The 24,131-nt window shown below is 30.2% G+C and overlaps 1 pseudogene; it reads left to right on the top strand.

The window, feature by feature from the left end:
* The first annotated feature begins 656 nt into the window (after nt 1-656).
* On the top strand, nt 657-5,123 carry LOC107844962 (annotated as a pseudogene).
* Nucleotides 5,124-24,131: the final 19,008 nt, after the last annotated feature.

The raw sequence follows: 24,131 nt of genomic DNA, 5'->3' as shown, positions 1-24,131 counted from the left end.
AATATATATATATATATATATAATTTAATATATATGTAAATATAGTAAAAATATAATATAATCTGATATAATATATAAATATATAAATTATAATCATTTAGTAACCCTAGATCCTAATAGACTACTTTGCTTTAGACCTTAACATTAACGTGAAAGCTGCAGCGACGCTTAACCATCCTCGTCAGTTCATTTGAAATTTCAACATCGCCAACGACAGTCGTTTTCTCAGTTCATTTGCTCAGTTCGTCACTGCCGTCGGCAATCGCTACCGAGTGCGGCCACTGCCTTCACGCCAACGGCGATGACTCAATGAGGTCAGTATTTATGATTATTTCATTCGTGTTGAATTAATTATATTTGAGAATGAAAAATAGGTTTAAAAAAGAGATTATTTTTCTAGAAAAATCATTAATTTTAAATGCTCACTACTTTAATTTTTAAAACCCAAATAAAAATCTGAAATAACCGAACCGAATTTGTAAAAACCGAAATAATTTTGGTTTGGTTCTGATTTTCATTTTCGTCAATCCAAAAATCGAAAAACCGAACAGATATTCAACAATTAAACCGAATAAACCGAATGTCCACCCAACCCAACTTAGCAATCTCTTTAAGGCTGCAAGATAATGGAGTTGAGATGCTCTGTTGTTTATTACTGTTCCTTTAATTAAAAGTGTATTCTTTGTGATGAGGACCAAAAGTGCACCCATTTTGCAAGATAAATTCTGCACATATCATTTCAGCCACTCACATTTTGTTCTTTGCTCGTATTGTCATTGAAAGGTTAGTTTCCCTTAATTACTATTATTTGATTAAACTTTTAGGGTAACATAACACTTGTAGTGGCTTATCAATGTATAATTTAGCTCCTTAGCACTATATACAGTTATGTTGTTCGAATCCTTCAAAGATGTAGTCTGTTGCATGGTCGAATACTTCAAAAGTTCTGTATTTTTTGAGGATCAGTCAAGGGTGTGGCATCATTTTTAAAGAGTTCCGGCACCATAAACATATAATAGGTGTCTATATTTTGCAGTAGATCCAAACATAATCCTAAGAAAAATTAACAAGTAAGCGAGACCGAGCCAGGAATTTTAGTCTATGGGTTCTAAACCATAATTTATTTATTTTTCGCTTAATGAGAGTTTAATTATTTTTGCACATTAAGTTAGCCTTTCTATGACAATGATTAACAAGAATATTACCTTACATGCTCAATCTCCCTGAAGTCTTCTTTTATATCTGCACTGAAATTCTACTTCCCTTCTGGATTATAAGTGAATGGGATTCTACTGTGATAAATTTAGCTGTAAATGCGAGGATTGCCGAAGATAATATAAAGAGGCTTAATGCTCCTTAACTCGGCGATTTGGGACTCAATCTCATGATTAAGACTAATAAATTACCTGATCTTATTTAATTTAGCCTCCCTTTTTGCAACTTTTCAAATCATGTTTTCTGATACCATTGACCTCTTGCAATCAGGTCATAATAGCAAAGGACAGCAGGGAATATAGTTGATATGGCTCATGCAAGTGTGGCTTCTCTTATGAGAACAATAAAATCACTCTTGATACCCAATTCGCCAATGCAATCTCTAACTTGTAATCACAGAGAAGAATTTTGCAATCTTCATGAAAAAGTTAGTTCCCTCGCAGTATTTTTCAAGATTTTGAGAAAAACAATATTTCTGGGGAAATGAGAGATTTGAAAGTAGAGGTTGCAACAGTTGTTGAACACACAATTCAACTAAGAGTAACTGAAGTTGTATTGGCAAATGATGAAAATCTGAGAAAAAAGGCACATGAGAAGCTTTCTGATAGCCTGCAACAAGTAGCAGAGGACATTGATTGTATCTGCAAAGAGTCGACAAAGATCCAAGATAAAGGCAAACGAGTATCAGAGGAATCATTGGTTCAACATTTTTCAAGTTCAACAAATGATATTCTGAATGTTAAGATCAATATGGTTGGACGTGATGATCAAAGGAAATGGTTGTTAGAACATCTGACAAGAAGCTACTCTAGTGAACCCAAAGTCATCCTGATTGTTGGGATGGGAGGCATAGGTAAAACAACCTTAGCAAAAGAAATTTACAATGATGTATCATTCTACATCATTTTGATGTTCGTGCCTGGGCTACTGTATCTCAACAGCACAATGTAAAGGAAATTTTGCTGAGCCTTTTGCGTTCGACAAAGGGTGACAAATTTTGCATGGGTAGTGAGGCAGAGCTGGCAGACATGCTTCAAAAGAGTTTAAAGGGCAAGAGATATTTAATTGTATTGGATGACATGTGGAAAAGTGAATCATGGGATGATGTGAGACTATGCTTTCCAAATGAAAACAATGGGAGTGGAATATTGTTGATGACCCGTAACGTTGAAGTAGCTTGTTATGCTGGTACAGAGAATCTTTCTTTGCAGATGGACTTCATGGATCAAGATGAGAGTTGGAACCTTTTTAAAAGTGCATTTGCAAACAAAGCATTACCATCTGAGTTTGAGACTATGAGAAAGCGAATTGCAGAGAAATGTCACGGGTTACCTCTAACTATTCTGGTGGTTGCGGGGCTTCTCAAATCTAAAATGACAATAGAAGATTGGGAAAGTGTTGCTAAAGATGTCAAGTCATTTGTCACAAATGATCCTGATGAACAATGTGCACATGTGCTTGGGTTGAGTTTCGGTCACTTGACCAGCGATCTAAAAGCATGTCTTCTGTATTTTGGAATATTTCCAGAAGACACTGAGATTCCAGTGACGAATTTGATGAGGTTATGGATGGCTGAAGGGTTCCTGAATTTGGAAAAAGACTTGGAAGGAGAGGCTGAGAAGTGTTTACAGTATCTTATCAACAAATGTCTAGTTCTCGTCACCAAGAAAAGTCTAGATGAAACAAAAATTAGATCGCGTAAGGTTCATGATCTAATATATATGACTTGTGCTTGAGAGAAGTTCAAAGGGGAAATGTTTTCATCATGAACGACATTGTGCTCGAAAAATCAGATGCAAGTCATGTCCCTTCAGAGTGCCAATCTCTCAGTAGCCATAGCATGAAGCCCTCTAAACGCTGGACTGATGATGAAATTAGTGATTTTCACTATGGTCTTTATAGGGCCCTTCTTACCCCTGGACATCGTCAGTTTAGAGATGATGACAACAACAATCTGTTGAAACGAACCCGCTCTATTTTCTTTTCTGGTCGTCGTTCTTCAACTTTTATTCTCAAATCAGAGATTCTCAAAATCTTAGACTTGAGTCACATAAGGATTGGTATTTTCCCTCTACAGATACTAAGCCTCATCTGGTTGAGGTACCTATCATTACTCTGCCGTGAGAAATTTGACGTACCTCAAGAAATTTGCAGGTTATGGAATCTGCAGACAATCATTGTTAACGGGTATGCTCGATCAGATATAACTTTTCCTAAGAAAATTTGGGAACTGATGCAATTAAGGCATCTCAAACTGAACAAATTTTATTTGCCAAATCGCCCAAATGGATCTGTTGACAAAGCAAGACTCTTGGGTTTTTCAAACATACAAACAATTTCTAATTTGTCTCCATGTTGCTGCACGAAGGAGGTTATTTCAGGGATTCAGAATGTTAAAAAGTTAGGAATCAAAGGAGATGAGGATGACTATGAAAGTTTTCAAAATTCTGGACTTCTCAACAATCTTGTCCATCTGCAGCAACTTGAAACATTGAGTTTAACATTATTTTCTACTGGCGTTTCGCCAGCGATCGTTCCAAGTGCAAAAGCTTTTCCTGCAACGCTCAAGAGGTTAAAGTTGGAAAGAACTTATCTAAGTTGGCCGTACTTGGACATCATAGCTGAGTTACCTAACCTTGAGGTGCTGAAGCTGATGTTTAACGCTTGTCGTGGAGAAGAATGGTATCCGATTGCAGGGGGATTTAATCGGTTGAAGCTTTTGCAAATTGACAGCAATCAGTTCAAGTACTTGAACGCCACAAGTGACAATTTTCTTGTCCTTGAGCGCCTCATACTTAGCAATTGCCATTATTTGAAAGAGATACCCATTGAGTTTGCAGATATCCACACATTACAACTGATTGACTTAAGATGGTGCAATCCTGAACTCGATGCATCTGCTACACAAATTCAACAAGAACAAGAAAACATTGGAAACCAACCCGTGGATGTTCGTATCCTAAAACCGCTCAGGTGAGAATGACATTACATTCCAGAATTGCTTATGACACTTACCCATTGAGTTTGCAGATATCCACACATTACAACTGATTGACTTAAGATGGTGCAATCCTGAACTCGATGCATCTGCTACACAAATTCAACAAGAACAAGAAAACATTGGAAACCAACCCGTGGATGTTCGTATCCTAAAACCGCTCAGGTGAGAATGACATTACATTCCAGAATTGCTTATGACACTTAACATTATACTTTTCTATGCTTGATTAATACACTGTACACATAACATTTGGATGATAGAATGCTTCATCTTGCTTGTGTATATAAAAGATATTGCAAAATAGTAAATAAAACTTAGGTTGCTCGGACTTAGATGGGGCGTCCGATTAGGGTGTGGATCTAGAGGTTGAATTCTTTGTGATCTAAGTTTTAAAATTCAGCTAAAAATAATTCAAATATTTAAAAATAGAGTTATATGTTTAAATTATAAGACATTATGTGGAATACATACAAGGTATTCAAGGAGGAGAATACAAAAGGAGATAAAAGTAAAATAACTAACAGAGAAATTTCTATATACAAGCTAGATACATTCCATATCTCCAATTTCACCTTAACCTTGTTTTGATTACAGAAATCATGAGCGTTTCTACCAAATTACTCTATCGATTGTGCGCCAAATTTAAGAAATGGATTGCCCAAATATAGTGTGGTTCTCATACCGACATCCACATGACGTCGAAACGCAGGGGCGGAGCTACAACGTGCTGAGGTTGGTCAAATGAACACCAAGGAAAAATTATATTATATATATAGGTAAAATGCCACTTGATATGGATAATAAATCTATTTTACTGAATTGTTATTTATTAAAATAATTTTTAATTAGTGACCTACAATGTAAGAATTTATAAAAAGAAGAAAAGTATCAATTGCCAATTGGATTCTTAGTCAATTGGTGCAGGGTAAATTGATGACAAAATCAGGGTGGATATTCAGGGACTTTTGAGTTATAAAAAATATTCATGACATCGATGATGTTGATGTATATGACTTAAACATTTACGAAAAGTTCAAAGTTGAAAATCACACCTCGTGAGTCATCCCACGACGAGACAACCTCTAAACCTGATGGGTATTTTAGAGGGTTAAAATTTCATGAAGCTAACGTCTCAATAAGAAATTACATTGCCTGGATTGCCATCATAGCTAAATATAAAATATCCCAACTTTTTTTTTGCTCTTGAAATGTTTTCTATTGTTTGCATTTATATTGTTCTATTAGTGAGAATCTAATAGTAATTATTAGGATATTGCTATGTACATATGTTGTAATTTAGTTTTTAAAATTAGTCATTAAACTTTTTTCATCAGTCAAATATGAAAGAATTAAAAGTTGAACAAGAATCAAGTATGTATAGAGTGTGGATTCCAGATGAATGTTGTCCTAACCTGACCAGGCTAGGGGCTTTTTGTGGTTTTTGCTTGAAAGACTATGGCCTCATCGCTATCCCTAAAGTTTATATAACTGATGGGGTGAGCTAGCCAACTTACTTCCACTCCTGTGTCTGGCCTTTTATGCTCATTTGATATTGACAGTGTCAATAACTATCAAATTATGGTTTTTTTTTGTTTCTCATCCGGTGTCCGGTACCTGCATTGGAGCCCCGACTAATCCGGATCGTGCGTTGCAGGATCCATTAAGGTGGCATCGTTCCCAACAGAGTTTTCTCCATACCCAAGGTCGAACCCTCGACCTCTGGTTAAGGGTGGAGTAGCCCCATCCACTGCACCACAACCCATGTTGGTTAACATAATTTGGTTATCAAATTATGTTGACTTTAAAGACAATAGGTAACTCTTCATATCAAGTATAATATGATAAACTTAGCCGCGCTTCGCGCGGTCATGAAAAATAATATCTGAAAAATTTATTCAAAATATAATTGGGATAGAAGATTTTAAATAACTCTTTATGTACATAAATGATACAAATTATAAGTAATTGTTATTTCTCTTGAGCCTTTAAATTATGCGTTGTAGGACCCATTAAGGTGGCATTGCTCCCAACAGAGTTTTCTCCATACCCAGGATCGAACCCTCGACCTCTGGTTAAGGGTGGAGTAGCCTCATCAACTGCACCACAATCCATGTTGGTTATCAAATTATGTTGACTTTAAAGACAATAGGTAACTCTTCATATCAAATATAATATGATAAACTTAGCCGCGGTTCGCGCAGTCATAAAAAATAATATCTGAAAAATTTATTCAAAATATAATTGGGATAGAAGATTTTAAATAGCTCTTTATGTACATAAATGATACAAATTATAAGTTAGTTAAATCATCAATAAATATTCTAAGTATTAAGTGTGTTTTATATAATTCAAGCTAAATATATATGGTTACAAGCTGATTTAGAAGAAATACAACTATAAGAACTTTTAAATTAGATGATATGTGTATGTAAAGATGTGAGTCCGGGATCAAAATATGCCCTACAACTAAAAAAAATATCAATGTATGCTATATAAAAAAACAAACACCAAAATAGGCTTTGTGCACTTAATAAGTGCACAATACCTTTAACTTTGCAACGGAAGACATCTGACGGTGTTAAAAAAGTTAAAGTTTACATTGTGCACTTATTAAGTGCACAATCTATTTTTTTTTTTCATTTTTTTAAAGATTGTGCACTAAAAAAGTGCATAATATATTATTTTTGATTGTGTACTTTTTTGTCCACAATTCATTTATTTATATTGTCCACTTTTTTGCATGATTGTGCACTTATTTTGTCCTTTAATATTTTAAGTAATGAAAAAGTGATCTAAAATATTTATATCAAAAAGAATTTGTAATAAAAATTCATATTTTGTATTATAATATAAGCCATGTAAATTATGTTCTGCAAAGTCATTAGAGGCATATGTTTAATTGGTGACCCACGTATAAGTTAAATTTCAAAATATTTTCTTAAGAACTTCATAATCTACAAATTATTTTTCTACAAAATTTATTCTCTAAATTTATGCTTTACAAAATTAGGTCATAATTAAGTATACTTTAATCTTCAAATATTCATTAATAAGGAGTGAAGAGTAAAAATCAATTCTTGAAAATACTTGATTTTAAATATGATCAATCAAATTATAAGCCACTTAGAAATTGAATAGAAAAAAAATTAAAAAATTTTATATATAAAAATAAATAAATATTTCTTATGAAAAAAAATATAAAACTAAAAATACTAAAAGTAAATTACTATGGAATGATTTTGAATTAAAAGGGACAAACAAATTTGTCAATTAAGTTAGGATACTTTAAGTTTTAAGAATTAGGTAAAATGGACAGAAAAAAAATCAGTTTTTTTTTTTTTATATATTTTCGTTTCAACAACTAAAAAGGTTGTCTCAATAACTATCGAAGTTGTTCGACAACTTTGATAGTCAATTTCGATAGTTATTGAGACAACTAACAAAGTCATCAAATAACTTTAATTGTCCCAACAATCGTTTCAATTATTTAAATGATTTTATCCTTTTTAATTTAATAATATTGTGAGATCCACTTATCGCTTTTTTTTAATTAAACAATTGAGGTCTTTCAACTTATTTTTCTCTACTATGGAGCGGAATCTCCCGTTGCATATATACTAACCAAGATAAACAATATAAGTCTAATCATATGCATTCGTTTAATTAAATTTCTTTTTCATCAAATTGTTCAGTATTTTGCAAAAAAGTGGACTATATAAATAAATGAATTGTGCACTAAAAATATGCACAATCAAAAATAATATATTGTGCATAATCTATAAATAAATGAATTCTGCACTAAAAAAATGCACAATTTTTAAAAAAATGAATAATCGTGCCCAATCTATAAATAATATGAATAATAAGTGCACAGTTTATAAATAAAGAGATTGTGCACTTAATAAGTGCACATTCCATAAAAGAATGGATTGTGCACTTATTAAGTGCACCAAGCCTATTTTGGTGCTTTTTTTATATTTTTTATATATGACATATATTGATACTTTTTTTAGTTATAGTGTATATTTTGGTTCCGGATTCTAAAGATGCTTTGTATTTCTGAATTAATTTAACTCTTTTGTTCCTTAAAATGAAAAGAAACTTTCACAAAAAATAGTAATATTATTCTTGTAAATAAGAAATAAAATTTGAGAATGAACTTTATAATATACTCTATCTGTTTTAATTTATTTAAACTATTTTTCTTTTTATTTCATTTAAAAAGAAATGATCCTTTTCCTTTTTAATAGTTTTCTAATTTCAATTTTTCACATCAAATCAAATGAGAAATTAAATAAAAATAGTGTTTATTCATTGAATTGTACTTCATTATCCATTAATATATTTCTTTTTTATATTATATTTACTCTTAACCAAATATTTCTTATATCCCAAAGTACTCAACCTACAAGTTTACAAAATAAAGTTGCAATTCTAATTAAAAAACATAAAAAGAAAAAGGAAGAGAATTAAGCGAAATACAAAAACAACCAAAAGAAAAAAAAAAACAGATACATGAAGTAACTAATATTGAATTCTCTTGACGTCTTTTCAAAATTTCCTCAACAAAATACCTAAAATCAATTTAAAACAATGTATATTAATATTAAAGATTAAATGAAGGAACTATAATAAAATAATTTTAAACTAAAGCATATATAAAATATAAAATAAAAAGGAGAAGATAAATAGATAAAAAATTGTATTCTCCTTTAGGTCTCAACCTCAATCATATGTTGCTCCTTCTCTTCAGAGGTTCGAACATACTCCAATATCAAACTTGTAGCGGAGACCTCCTCCCCTAACTCTCACCCCCGACCACTTCCAAACCTGCAATTTTATGAACTCGATCTTCTTTACAAACTTGAAAAAAAAAAATGTAAAAAAGAGAAATATTAAATTCAGAGATGTATATATTTGATAATAAAATGTAGTATATCTATTTGTTTCTAAAAACTAACAGAAAAAAAAAAAAAAAAAAAAAAAAAAAAAACTAAGAAAAATCTGAAGACAATTACAAAACGTCTAGGAGGTAAAATATTAAATCTAGCATTTACATCCCAATATGAGAATTCAAGATTTCAACTATGAATATTTCTTAGTCATATGAAAAATATAAAAACAGAAAAATTTGAATACCCAAACAGTACACAAACATCACTACCCATAAAAGAAATCATAATAAAATAAATAAACTAATATTACAAACAAAATAATAGTGCCATAAAAAATAGTAAATCCCCACAGAAAATAAATCATATGACTCTAGAAAAAAAATATCATATACGGAGTACATCACAAAGAAAATGATTGAACTGGATAAATCTTACCTTTTTCGATGCAAAGTATCAGTGTTTGTTAATACAATTCAGCCCAAACAATTAACCCAAAAATATAGTAAATTGTTTATGAAAGTCAGAAGGAGTGGAGTCCTGCAAAACACACGAATTTCTTTCTATAACTATCACAAAAGATAATTGTCCTAACCATTAATATCACATTCATTAGTTTTAATTGCCAATTAATTAATTATTCAATTATCAATCACTATCTTTTTATATTCTACTGTAACTGACTCCTCAAACGTTTACAGTACATTGTTTATTCACATAAATAATTTTTTTAATTATATAATTAATAGAGTTAAATATAGTGATTTTTTAGTTTTCTTTAAACACATAAATATTTAAATAGAGTAGAAAATTCAATTAATGTCCAAAAAAACCACAAAAAAGATAAATAGATTTGGATGCCTCTAAGGCATGCCACATAGGATTGACTAAAACTCTCTTTTATATATATTAGTTTAGTATACGTGTGTTGCACGTGTATATAATATTTTAATAATAATAAATGCATGAAAAATAAATTGATGTGTATTCGTTACATTATTAAGTATAACACTTTTAAAATATAACGCAAAATATAATATGACTAAAAAAGAATTATTACCTCTTTGTCAATTAAATATCACAATTTTTCGAGTACCTTCAATTTGGTAACGACCTTCATGTTATTTAATACTTCTTTTGTTCCTAAATATTGTCTTCATTACTAAGAAAGATGATTCATAATACATATTTCGTTTCTTTTTAGTTGTCATGTATATTGCAAATAGTTGTTTTCAAATATTGATCGATTTAAAAAATCAAGAAAGAATTAATTTTTTTTCAAGTTTTCCCTTAGCATTAATTATTCTATAATTAATAGACACATAAATAGACAAAAATTAATGAGGAGTATATGAGTCAAATTACACTCCTAATTAATTTTTCTTAATGATTGTGCGAAATTTTATCATGTAACTAAAAAATTAAAGAAGCACTTGTCATTTTAGAAAATTAAGATATCATTAGTTTTTAACCTTTGTCCTTCATCAAAAAATATGGAGGGACATTAATGTGATGCAAAAGGAACATGCACTGTATTAGATTGAAATGGATAATTTAATCAAATTACTCGATCTCTAGTTAAAGTTTTACTTAAAAAATATACATATCAAAAAGGACAAGTACTTAAAAACGAAAAAAATATATATGTTACTTTAAAAGTGTAAATTGCATGTCCTTTATTACCATATTTAGTGCAATAAAAAAAAATGTCAAGATTAAACGACGAAAGCATTGAAAGTAGATAAAATAAGGAAAAATTAAAAAAAAAAAAAAGAAAAGTAAAGGGAACATGACTAATTACTAATTATTATAGAACATAATAATACATCATATAAATTTTTGAGTTCAAGATTGACATTCTAGATAAAAACACAACAATGTATTCAATATAATCCCATAAAGTAGGATTTCGAGATAGTAGATCTTACCCCTACCTCAAAAGGTAGAAAGACTATTTCCGATATAACTTCGACTCAAACTATAAAAAGAAACTCATCATCCCAACTCCTATCTCTGTTAAAATAATAACTTAAAAGACAAAACACAAATCATACGAAAATGAAAACCACGTAGGTATGCCCTGTTCGAGACCTCCTAATTACATGACAACAACTTTATATGTTACTCCAAATCTCTCCCTCTTACACCTTTGATAACACTGTTTGAAGATAAAAGTACTAATCATTCGAGTTACTTCGTTGAATGAATAATTTTATCTAAAACAACTTATCTTTTTTCATAATTGACCTTTGATCTAAAAATAGAAAATAAATATGCAATACATAAATGATTAATAGTTAAAATTTAAATGACAACGATATATAGAGGAAACGTTTCACTTCTCGACTCCTACAATATACTATTTATTTCGTTCACAACAAACAAAAGTTTTACCTAGTTAATTCGTTTATCATAATGCACGCACAACTAAAATATCTACAATAAAAACAAGCAATCAAGCAAATTCTGAGATTCTCAACTCACCGAATCAATTTTTTATACAAAAATAAATGACCATCTTAAAAAAAAAAAAATTATACTTATATCTATAATTTGTAATCTATTAAAAGTGTGAAGACCTTTAGAAAAGTGATTTGAACTTTTTGTCCTTCATTAAAAGTCTTCACTTTAGACAAAATAGTCTTTTCATTATTTTTATATTTTAAAATTAATAATTTTATTATTTTTTGTGATTTGGGACTTTGAAACCTACTAAACTATAAAAAGCAAGAGTGAACAACAGTCCATAAACATGAAGGGGCAATTTTCTTTATGAAGAACATGAAGGAGATATTTACACATGCACTATACTATTGAGATATAAGGCACAGAGGCTTGAAGCTTTAAACACTTTGAGTTTTTGTTACTTCCTCAAAAATCCTGTTCACAGAATAACAAATTTTATGGTTCCATGCACCAAGAGTTGCTGGCAAAAGCATAGTAAATTATGATGATGGAAACCAGAAAATGCACAAGGCAGACCAACTTTTGCTACTTCCTTTTTACAAAAATAACAACGGTGGTGTTTGTTCAACCTTTCACCTCAAAACTGTTTCTACTTTCTAAAATAGTAAATGAAGCAATCTAAAATAGTATAATGAGAAAAATAAGTATCAAGCACCGTACAATTTGAATGATAGAATATTGACTATTTCACTATTAACTTGAAAAATCCAAATTTGAAGAAAAAGGATTTATATCTTCATATTCTCTAATTAACTTATCCTTCTTTGGTCAGGAAAAAAAATAATAAACCAACTTCACCTTAATGCATCCTTCATCGTTTCCAGTAGCAATAGTTGATTCTGTCAAATTAACAATTCGATTAACAGCAGCCCTGAATCCAAAGAGACGTGCGAGAACATCTAAAGAGCAATATTTTAATAAATGACTAAATTGAAGCTGGTACATATCATCAATAACACTCAATTTATAGCACTAGTCCATGGGAAATCTCTAGACGAACAATTTCTGAGCCAGTCTCAACATCCGTTGCAAGAATAGAAAAATCAGGAGATCCCGTCACAATGTTTCGAAGGAAAAAAATATAGAAAGAAGAAGAGTAATTTTCCTTTTAAGGAATTTTTTTTATTTTCTTTCAAAAAAAAAAAATAACACATCTATTTTGTATTAAACAAAAAGCAAAACAAACTCTAAAAAAAACCTATAAAAAAACGTATAGTATATCTATTTGTGGTAACTTATTGTTGTTGGAATTCTTACTCTTCTAAAATTGATAGTTATTTATGGTAGTGGGGGATATAAATTTACCATATTTGCAAATCCTAAACTATATGTATTTTAAATAAGGTAAAAGTCCTAAATTACATATATTTTAAATAAGGCAAACATTAATTTATAGTTTAGCAGGTTTCAAAGTCCCAAATCAGAAAAAATAATAAAATTATTAATTTTTAAATATACAAATAGCGAAAAGATGATTTTGTCTAAAGTGAAGGCTTTTAATGAAGAGCAAAAAAGTTCAAATCACTTTTCTAAGGGTCTTCTCACTTTTAATATATTATAGATATAGATTATAAATTATGTTATAAAATAATAAAGAATAGAGAAGGAGAATAAAGAACAAAGAATAATTGTTATTTCTCTTGAGGGATGATTTACAATGAAGGAAACTCTTCTATTTATAGGGAAAATTTGCTCCTAGTTTCACACTAAAAGACAAATACATCAAATCCTGATAGACATCAAATAGATATTGACAGATCTTGATAGATATTCACTATAATTGATATATATCAAACACTCCCCCTTGAATGTCTAACAATACGTATATAAGTCGCCTCATTAAAAACCTTACAAGGAAAATTCAGTGGGACAGAACCTCGTAAGGGAAAAAGAGTAGAGTGCGTATTAGCTCCCCCTAATAAGAACATCCTTGAATCTTTGCATTCCGATCTTGTGCACCATCTTCTTGAAAGTTGCAGTTGGAAGAGACTTGGTGAATATATCAGCCATATTGTCACTTGAACGAATCTGTTGTACGTTAATATCACCATTCTTTTGGAGCTCGTGTGTATAGAAGAGTTTTGGCAAAATGTGCTTCGTTCTATCTCCTTTTATGAATCCTCTTTTAAGTTGTGCTATGCATGCTGCATTATCTTCATATAAAATCGTGGGTACTTTGTCACATTTTAAGCCACATTTTTCTCGAATGAGATGTATTATGGACCTCAACCACACACGTTCTCGGCTTGCTTCATGAATAACTATAATCTCAGCGTGATTCGATGAAAGGGCTACGATAAACTGCTTTATTGATCTCCAAGATATGCCAGTACCCCCACATATAAATACATAGCCTGTTTGAGACCGAGCTTTATGCGGGTCAAATAAGTACCCAGCATCAGCATAACCAACAAGATCGGAACTGCAATCTTTAGAATAAAATAAGCCCATATCGGTAGTCCCCTTTAGATACCATAATATGTATTTGATCTCATTCCAATGTCTCCTAGTAGGAGCAGAACTATACCTTACTAGCAAATTTATTGAAAAGGCAATATCAGGCCTTGTAGTATTTGTAAGATACATTAGTGCACCAATTGCACTAAGATATGGTATTTCAGGACCAAGGAGTTCCTCATTCTTTTCTTGAGGTCAGAATGGATCCTTATTCACATCAAGTGATTGAACAACTATCGGAGTACTTAATGGATGTGCTCCATCCATATAGAATCGTTTCAACACCTTTTCTGTGTAGGAAGATTGATGGACAAAGATACCGTTTGTCAAATACTCAATTTGCAAATCAAGGCATAACTTTGTCTTTCCGAGATCTTTCATCTCAAATTCTTTCTTTAGGTAATCAATTTCCTTTTGAAGCTCTATTGGCACTCCAATAAGCTTTATGTCATCGACATAGACATCAAGCATAACAAACTCCGACGTTGTTTTCTTTATGAAAACACATGGGCAAATTTCATCATTCGTATAACCTTCTTTAGATAAATATTCACTAAGACGGTTATACCACATGCGTCCAAATTGCTTCAAACCATACAATGATCTTTGCAATCTAATGGAATATATTTTTCGAGACTTTGAATTATATGCTTTCGGTATTTTAAATCCTTCGGAAATTTTCATGTATATCTCATTATCAAGTGATCCATATAGATAGGTTGTTATCACATCCATCAAATACATTTCAAGTCTCTCATGGATAGTGAAACTAATAAGATAACTCAATGTTATTGCGTCCATAACTGGTGAATATGTCTCATCATAATCGACACTAGACCGTTGTAAAAATCCTTGTGCAACAAAGCGTGCTTTATACCTTTGTATTTTATTTTTCTCATTTCTTTTTTTTCACAAAAACCCATTTATAGCCAACAAGCTTAACACCATTAGGTGTTTGAGTTATAAGTCCAAAAACTTGACGTTTGGCAAGTAAATTCAATTCAGGTTGAATTTCTTCTTGCCATTTTGGCCAGTCATTTCTTTGTCGATATTCTTTGACAGATCGAGGTTCAAGATCCTCTCTATCTTGCATGATTTTCGTTGCAACATTGTATGCAAAGACATGATCTACTACTATTTTAGATCGATTCAAATTAGTTTCAACATCACTTGAATTTATGGATAGTTCCTCATTTTCTTGAGTCTCAGGCTCATTGATTCCTTCAGGAATATCAACATTGCTCAAATCTTGAGCTTTCATATGAGGATCTTTCGTAGTGTCATCTTGACCATTTATTTTTCTTTTTCTAGGATTTCAATCCTTAGAACCTAATAGTCTGCCACGCTTCAAGCGTGCTTTAGATTCATTAACCATGACACTAGTGAATGATCCTTTAGAGACATCAATTCAAATTAGGACATTCTTTGCAGGAATATATGATTTGGTGATCCTTTTCAAATCAATAAATGCGTCCGACATTTGATTTGCAATTTTCTGCAGATGAATAATCTTTTGTACTTCTTGCTCACAAATAGAAGCACGTGGATCAAGATGAGATAGTGATGGATTTTTTCACAAAATTTCTCTTTTGATGTCACTATCATCTCCCCCTAATTTTGGAAAAACTATCTCATCAAACCGACAATCTGCAAACCGAGCAGTGAATATATCTCTCGTTAATGGTTCAACATAGTGAATAATGGAGGGTGATTCAAACCCAACATAAATTCCTAATCTTCTTTAGGGGCCATCTTGGTGCGATTTGGTGGTGCTATAGGCACATATACACCGCACTCAAAAATTCTCAAATGAGATATATTAGGCTCTTGACCCAAAACCAATTGCAACAGAGAAAATTTATGATAATTTATCGGTCTAAGACAAACAAGTGTTGCAGCATGCAAAATTGCATGACCCCAAACAGAAGTGGGTAACTTAATTTTCATAAGCAATGATCTTGCTATCAACTGTAGACGTTTAATTAATGACTCAGCAAGACCATTTTGAGTGTGAACATTGGGTACAGGATGTTCCACTCTTATCTCAATCAATAAGCAATAGTCATTAAATACTTGGGATGAAAATTCTGCAGCATTATCAAGGCGAATAGACTTAATTTGATTATCGAGAAATTGTGTCCGTAATCATATTATTTGTGCCAATAATTTAGCAAATCCTAAGTTGCGAGATGACAAAAGGCACACATGAGACCATCTAGATGAAGTATCTATTAGGACCATAAAGTATCTAAATAACCCACTGGGTGGGTGAATGGGTCCACAAATATCCTTATGTATGCATTCCAAGAACGCGAGGGACTCAATCCTAACTTTTATTGGCGATGGCCTCACAATTAGCTTGCCTTGATAACAAGCATTGCATGAAAATTCACCATTCGAAAGAACCTTCAAGTTCTTTAATGGATGCCCATTTGAATTTTCTATGATTCATCTCATCATTATTGATCCTGGATGTCCCAGATGATCATGCCAAAGTACGAAAGTATTGGAATCAGTAAACTTCCGGTTTACTATAGAATGTGCCTCAATTGCACAAATCTTTGTTCAATACAGACCCGAAGATAAAGCAAGGAACTTTTCAACAATACATGTCTGCCCAGAGACATTCTTGGTGATAGCAAGATATTCAAGATTCATCTCATCAATTGTCTTGATATGATAATCATTTTCACGGATATCTTTAAAACTCATCAAGTTTCTCCGAGACTTGGGAGAAAATATGACATTATTTATGATAGTTTAGTTCCCTTGGACAAGATTATAATGGCTTTTCCGAAGCCTTCAATCAAACTAGCACTACCAGAAATTGCAGTGACATTAATCTTGCCCATGTTTAGATGAGAGAAATATTTCTCGTTTTTGAATATCGTATGTGTAGTGTCAGAATCAATCAAACATATATCTTCACAATTTGACAGCTTACTTTGAAAATTATTCATATCTTCAAATAAAATGAAATACACCAAATAAGATATATATTAAATTTTTGTACAAAGTGAAAGCTTATACTATAAAAAATTATTAATCCGACATTACTAAGCAATTAAAAAAAATATGTCCAAAAACTATTGAAACAATATAACATTTGATAAGGAATCTAATACGTAATATATTATTTATAATTAATAGTACAGAACAGTATCATGCAATACAGACAATAATAATATAATATTGTTATTTTATATTTTGTCCAGTACGTTAATATGCAAATATAATACTATTATATTATATTTTCAGAACACATGGATAAGTAATGACTATATGTAAATATTATATTGAAAATATTAATATGCAAAACTAATATTACTATTAACATGCAAAACTAAAAATATTAACATGCAAAATATTAATATGCAATAATCAACACAACAAAGTTCGTGCAAGTTGCACGTATCGTCGTCATCTTTTTCCTTTTTTTAATTTAATAATGACGAAATTGAAATTCCATTCACTTCAATAATATAATTGAACTAATCAATACGAATTAAAAATCAACACTCATGCAAACAACTACTTTTACATGATTTTTATTCTCTAACTCTTATCAACAAAAAAAATTTTAAAAGCATTCATTCTTCCATATTTACGGAACCATCACTAATCAAGTGATCAATCTTTCCTTCAGGGTGCTCGTAAAAGTCTGCTACATCCAAGCATGTGATGTCAACATTATTTTCAGAGAGAAAGTTAGCCTCGGGATTTCTCTCTTTCTTCTTTAGTGATGCTTGATAAAGGTCCACTAAGTGCTTGAGAGCACGACAACGTGAATAGTGTCCTTTTTCACCACATCGGAAACAAGTAATTGTTTCACGTTTCTCATTTTTTTTCTTTTTGTTAGATGAATGATTAACACCCGGAATAGGATTTCTTTCTTGGTCATCACGACCACGACCACGTTCACAACCAGGGCCGCGACCTTTTCCACGCCTAGCATGGTGAGCGTGCACATCATTTACCTCAAGGAATGGTGCAGATCCAGTTGGTTGGTTCTCGTGATTTTTCATCAAGAAATCATTATTTTGTTCAGCCACGAGAAGATGAGAACTCAGTTCAGTATACTTCTTGAAACCTTTTTCTCGATATTGTTGCTGTAATAGCACATTCGAGGCATGAAAAGTGGAGAGTGTATTTTCCATCATATCGTCATCATTGACCATCTCTCCACATAGTTTCAATTGAGAAGAAATTCTGAACATAGCAGAATTGTATTCATGAACAGACTTGTAGTCTTGAAATCTTAGATGCATCCACTCATATCGTGATCTCGGGAGGATGACCATCTTTAAGTGGTCAAACCTTTCTTTTAGGCTATTCCACAATACGAGTGGATCCTTAGTAGTAAGTTACTTAATTTTCAGAACTTCGTCAAGATGATGACGCAAGAAAATTATAGCCTTAGCACGATTTTGACTAGATAATGTATTTTCATTCTTTATGGCGTCTCCAAGACCCATAACATCTAGGTGGATTTCAGCATCCAACACCTATGAAATATAGTTCTTGCCCGAACTTTAAAGGACAACGAACTCACACTTCGTAAGATTGTTAGCCATAGAAAAAAGAAAGAAAAATAATAATACCTTAGCCTTAGCCTTTAAATTTGAGACGGTAGAGTCTCATGCTAATAACGTGTTATAAAAAAATAAAGAATAGATAATAGAGAGTAATTGTTATTTCTCTTGAGGGATGATTTACAATGAAGGAAGCCTTTTTATTTATAGGGGAAATTTGCTCCTAGTTTCACACTAAAAGATAAATACATCAAATCCTGATAGACATCAAATAGATATTGATAGATCTTGATAGACATTCACTATAATTGATATATATCATAACAGATTATAGATAAATTATAGATTATAGATTATAGATTATAGATATAGATATAGATATAGATATAGATTATAGATTATAAATTATAGATATATTAATTTGAAAAAGAAAGTAATAATATATTATAATTAATTAAAATTAACTTTTGATACTGTCAGCAGCAGGTATAGCTTAAACTGTTTTTGTTCATAGGTGTAGGATGTTTTAAGCAAAAACGAAGCGAACATCGCCACAACAAGAAAGCCATCAATGGCAACAATAGTGGCGGAGCCACCCTATGATTATGGGCCTCATTTGATGGAAAATTATACTATTTTTATATAGTGAAATTTTTTTTTATGTATATATAATTGATGTTGAACCTCCTTCGACTAGTTCGTGCGCCTATATTTTTTGATTTTGAACCCCTTGATAAAAATTCTAGCTCCACTCAATATTTTGTATTTTTAATAGTTCTTTTTCTCTTTTCAAGGAATGAATCTTTATGTTACCTGTCATCATATGATATTTTTCATGTAGGCATTATTAAGTATTGAGGAGCTTTTTATAAATAATAAATTTGTCATCATTTGATGTCATGTCAATGTATGATATATCGCATGTTGGTATAATAGAGGACTCTGAGTATTTTATGATATATACCAGATTGGTATAGTATAGGACTATGAGCATTTTTGAAAGAATAAACCAGTCTTTTATAAAATCACATTAGTATATGGTATATACCAAGGGTGTACAATAGAGAATTGAACTTTAAAAGAATAAAAGAGTAATATATGATATTTTAGAATACTATATATCATGTGAATATCATGAAGGACATCCGCGCGTTTCATTTAAGAAATGATAAGAAATGAATTAGTCCTTTCTGATATCCTAGCAGTATGTGTGTGTATATATATTAGTTAGTGTACGTGCATGTGTGTTTCATGTCAATTAATAAAATTATATATAAAAACAAAATTATTACGTAAAAGGTAGCAGTTAACGGGAAAATGAATGTTATATCTATTTAAATAAGATAAATATCTATTATATGTATATATATTATTGTTTGTCGTGTCTCACCTGATCTTTTTCTTTTCACAAATGATTTATTGATTTATGTTCTTTCTTGTCACTTAAATTCTTTTTTATCATGATAAAATTTTATTTTAATGTACTATCATTACATAAACAATAATTATTTTATATGACTTAGACCAACTTATGTACTATCATTCTTCAAATTTACACAATATTCGTATATATTTTATTCACACATATTTCTTATAATCTATAATAAAATTTTATCAAATATAAATTTACAAATTAATATCTAATAAAATTTTGTTTATAACATCTTTTATAAGTTTGTTTATTGTCTTTCTAAATTCAATATATGCATCATAACTTTCAAAACATAATAGTAAATATCTTATCTTTACACAAAAAAAATCTCAAAATTCAATCGGACATTCATAAACAAAAATAGAAACGAAAGTACAACAAAACAATACGATAATCAAAATTTTAGAACAATATGATAAAACCTAACCTTTTAGGAACTCCTAATAGTGTCTCTCGACACCTCCTTGTGCTGTTTTAATATGTAATATTACTAATCATGCTTACCTAAACAAAAAATCTAACATTTACACAAAACTTTCGTAAAGCTCGACCAAACATTTGCCTACCACCTTTATTAATAAGAAAAAAAAAAAGATGGATAGAATAAAATAGAAATTTGAACAAAACAATATGATAATCAAAAAATCAAAAGCTAATTGTAAACCAAATGAAGAGAAAAGACAACTAAACTCAAAAACTACATTGTTGTACCTGATCTTCCATAGAGGTACTATGATTTGTACTAATTAGCTGAAAAATAGTGAAATTAGGTATACAATTGGACTCATCTCAATGAAAACCTCAAGATCTTTTAAAGTTTCTTCATTGATTCTCTCCAAATCTTGGCTATTTTTATTATGATATGATGTTCAAAGTTCATGATGAGGTTTTCTTTGAATGTCATAGCTTCTTCTCACAAATCAATAATATCTTCTCCTTCCCTACCCATATTATGTTTCTTCATTACGACATCTCTTAATTGTTTATGAGAATTGAGAAATATGTGAACCGATTTAAGAGAAAATTAGAGTTTAAAGGATTTTATAACTATGCTATACAGTTTAATTGGTAAAAATAATTTATTTAAGATAAAATTTAACGAATAAAGTTTATAAATATTATGATTCCCTACCTAGTTCAATCAGAAAATTAATAATCAAAAAATTTAATTAACTTCAAAATTCAAAATATTATGAATAAATTTGTCTTGTTGAAAAACTTAATTCCTATATTGAAATTGCAAAAAGCAGACCTAAATATTGTGAGCTTTCCATATAGCAAAAAACGTAAGTATTATGAACTTTCCATATATAGTATATGGAATGGTTGTATTCAATTCCAATTTTAACGTGAGTTAATTTATGAAATTATCAAAATTTCGTTAATACATTATTTATATAATTAATAAAAATATAATTAAATGACTTTTTTCTTTTATATTTTACCATATATTCTTCTCTTACCATTTATTTTAGGACTTTATAATTTTTGAAATATATTTTCTTTTACCATAGAATTCCTTAATTAAATATTATAAAAATAATAATATAATCCTTTAAGAAAAATAGGTGAAACACTTTTAATATTATATATATATATATATATATATATATATATATATATATATATGTCATGCGGATATCACAGAGACTAATTAAAAAGTACATTTTTTAAGAATTGACTAATCTTTATGATACCAAGTCAATATATGATAAGGGTTGGAGAGTGTTTTTTTTTTTTTTTTCTTATTTAAGAAAATGGATCTTTTCTCTATGAAATTCTATCAGTATATGATATATATGGATCAAAAAAAAAAACAGATAATAATTTTTTTTTTTTAAATAAATGTGCCCTCCAAAATTCTAATCAACATATAATATATAACATGTAGATATCATAGAGCAGTTGGTGGTTTTTTTTTTTTTTTTTGAAAGAATGAACCAAGTCATATGTGATACTTTATCAATGTATGATGTATATCATGTAAATATTCTGAAGGATTTACTCAAAATTCAAAGAGACTATTTACCCGATATTTCTTACTTTTTTAAAATTTACATAAAATTTCAGTTTTTATCTTTACTCTTGATACATACCAACAAAAACCCACATCCTATTTTTAGTCCGCCATTAACTCATGCAAGCTATTTTTTTTTTTCAAAGATTTCTTTCCCTAAAATCTCTCCCAAATTATAATCAATTAAAACATCTTCCATCTCCAAGACGTTTTTTTTTTCTAAAGATTTACTCCCCTAAAATCTTTCCCAAATTATCATTAGTTAAAATATCTTCCATCTCCATTACTTCATCTTCTTCAAATCGTCAATATATTACATTAAATTATAAAATTTTAGAGTTATTTCAAAAAGGTGAGTTAATTGTTTAAATGGATTTTAAGTTAATATTAAATAACGCAGATACATATATAAAAATATTAATTTTCGTTAATCCAATGCAGATATAAGTTGTGCATGGATTTTGTTAATCCGCTTGATACATATATAAAAATATTAATTTTTTGAATACATTTTCATAGTGTGACGGTGATTCATATGAATGATACTTTTGTTATCAGTATATAGGTGATACATTTGTTTACAGTGTATGAGTGATATATTTTGCTGTTAGATTATTAGTGATACATTTTATTGACAATGTATGAGTGATACATTTACGGTCAGATTGTTGGTGATACATATGTCCTAAATGTTTCTATATCTATTATATTTTTTGATTCATTTATAAATGGGTGATACATTTATATGAATAAATGAATCAACTTTTAAATTGTGTTTTTCTCAGCACATTTATTTCAACTATAAAAATGTATCACTAATATAACAGATAATCTTTTAAAACTAATGCAAACAATATTAATATGAATCACAGAACTTTCATAAACATTTAGTATCATATAAATTTTAAATTCACGCTCTTTAAATATGAATCAGAAATTTCAAACTTCAACTTATATGTCAAGTATGCCAAATTTATCACATATATTGAATATCTATTTTAGAAAAAAAAAATAATCATAGAAATACAACCAAATGTATCACACATATTTCAGATGTATCACATAGTAATCCTTCGCCGCCAAATAATAATTCAAATAATAATTCAAATTTCATATGTTTCATGTATTTAAATAATAATTCCGCTTCTCTTCCTTCTCTTCTTCATTCACTTCCGTCGAGAAGGAGCACTTACTTCTACGTCGGACTTATCGGAATCAGCGTCGGCGTTTAGATGTTATCAATTCCGTTGTCGGTGTTTCAGGTGGACAAAAATGGTAACGGCGGGATAATTGTTGATTTCGGTACGGCGGTGATTCGGCTGCAAATCAATGCATACAATGCTCTACATGACACGTTCGTGAAATACACTTGGAGTTTACCGTCCGGCGGGCAATTCACGTTGTTCGATACCTGCTATGACTTATCGTCGATGAAAAGTGTGAGTGTTCCAAAGGTTGCGTTCCATTTCTTCGTCGGCATGAAATTTTTACCTGATATCGGTGAGTTTGGCATGAAGCTGTTATCAAATGTATCACACGAAAGAAGGGAGAAACTCAATTTGACTAGATTGTTTAAAATTTGATAGTTGATTGAGAGTATTGCTGATTTTGTGAATCTCTATTTTGTAACTGATTGTGTGTGATTTGCTCAACAGAATAAAAGAGAATTTGTTACTTCCTTAAATAAATATCTAGTTAGTTTTAAATGTATCACTTTTTATATATATATCACCTTATAATATATGTATTACGATTTTAAAAAATTGAGATAATATATAATTATCTAAATAGTTGAAATAAAATGTAATATCACTTAAAAATTCAAAAATTTAGGTAACTTTCCCTTTTTCTTAATGAATGAATCTAATATTTATGATACCCAATCAATATATGATATATACTATATAGTTACCATAAGGGACTGAGGAATGTTTTCTTAATGGACTGAGGAATGTTTTCTTAATGAATGAACTAATCATCTATGATATCACTTAAGAATATAATATATATCATATGAGTATTGTAGCATATTACAATAATACTTTCTCCGTTTCATAATAAATGAATTGTTGAATTTTGACACATAGATTAAGAAAAAAGCATTAAAGACATAAATTTA

The sequence above is a fragment of the Capsicum annuum genome, chromosome 10 (genome assembly GCF_002878395.1).
Source record: "Capsicum annuum cultivar UCD-10X-F1 chromosome 10, UCD10Xv1.1, whole genome shotgun sequence".
Classification (NCBI taxonomy): Eukaryota; Viridiplantae; Streptophyta; class Magnoliopsida; order Solanales; family Solanaceae; genus Capsicum; species Capsicum annuum.
Note: the sequence above shows the minus strand (reverse complement) of the source record. Positions and strands in the feature narration are given on the sequence as shown.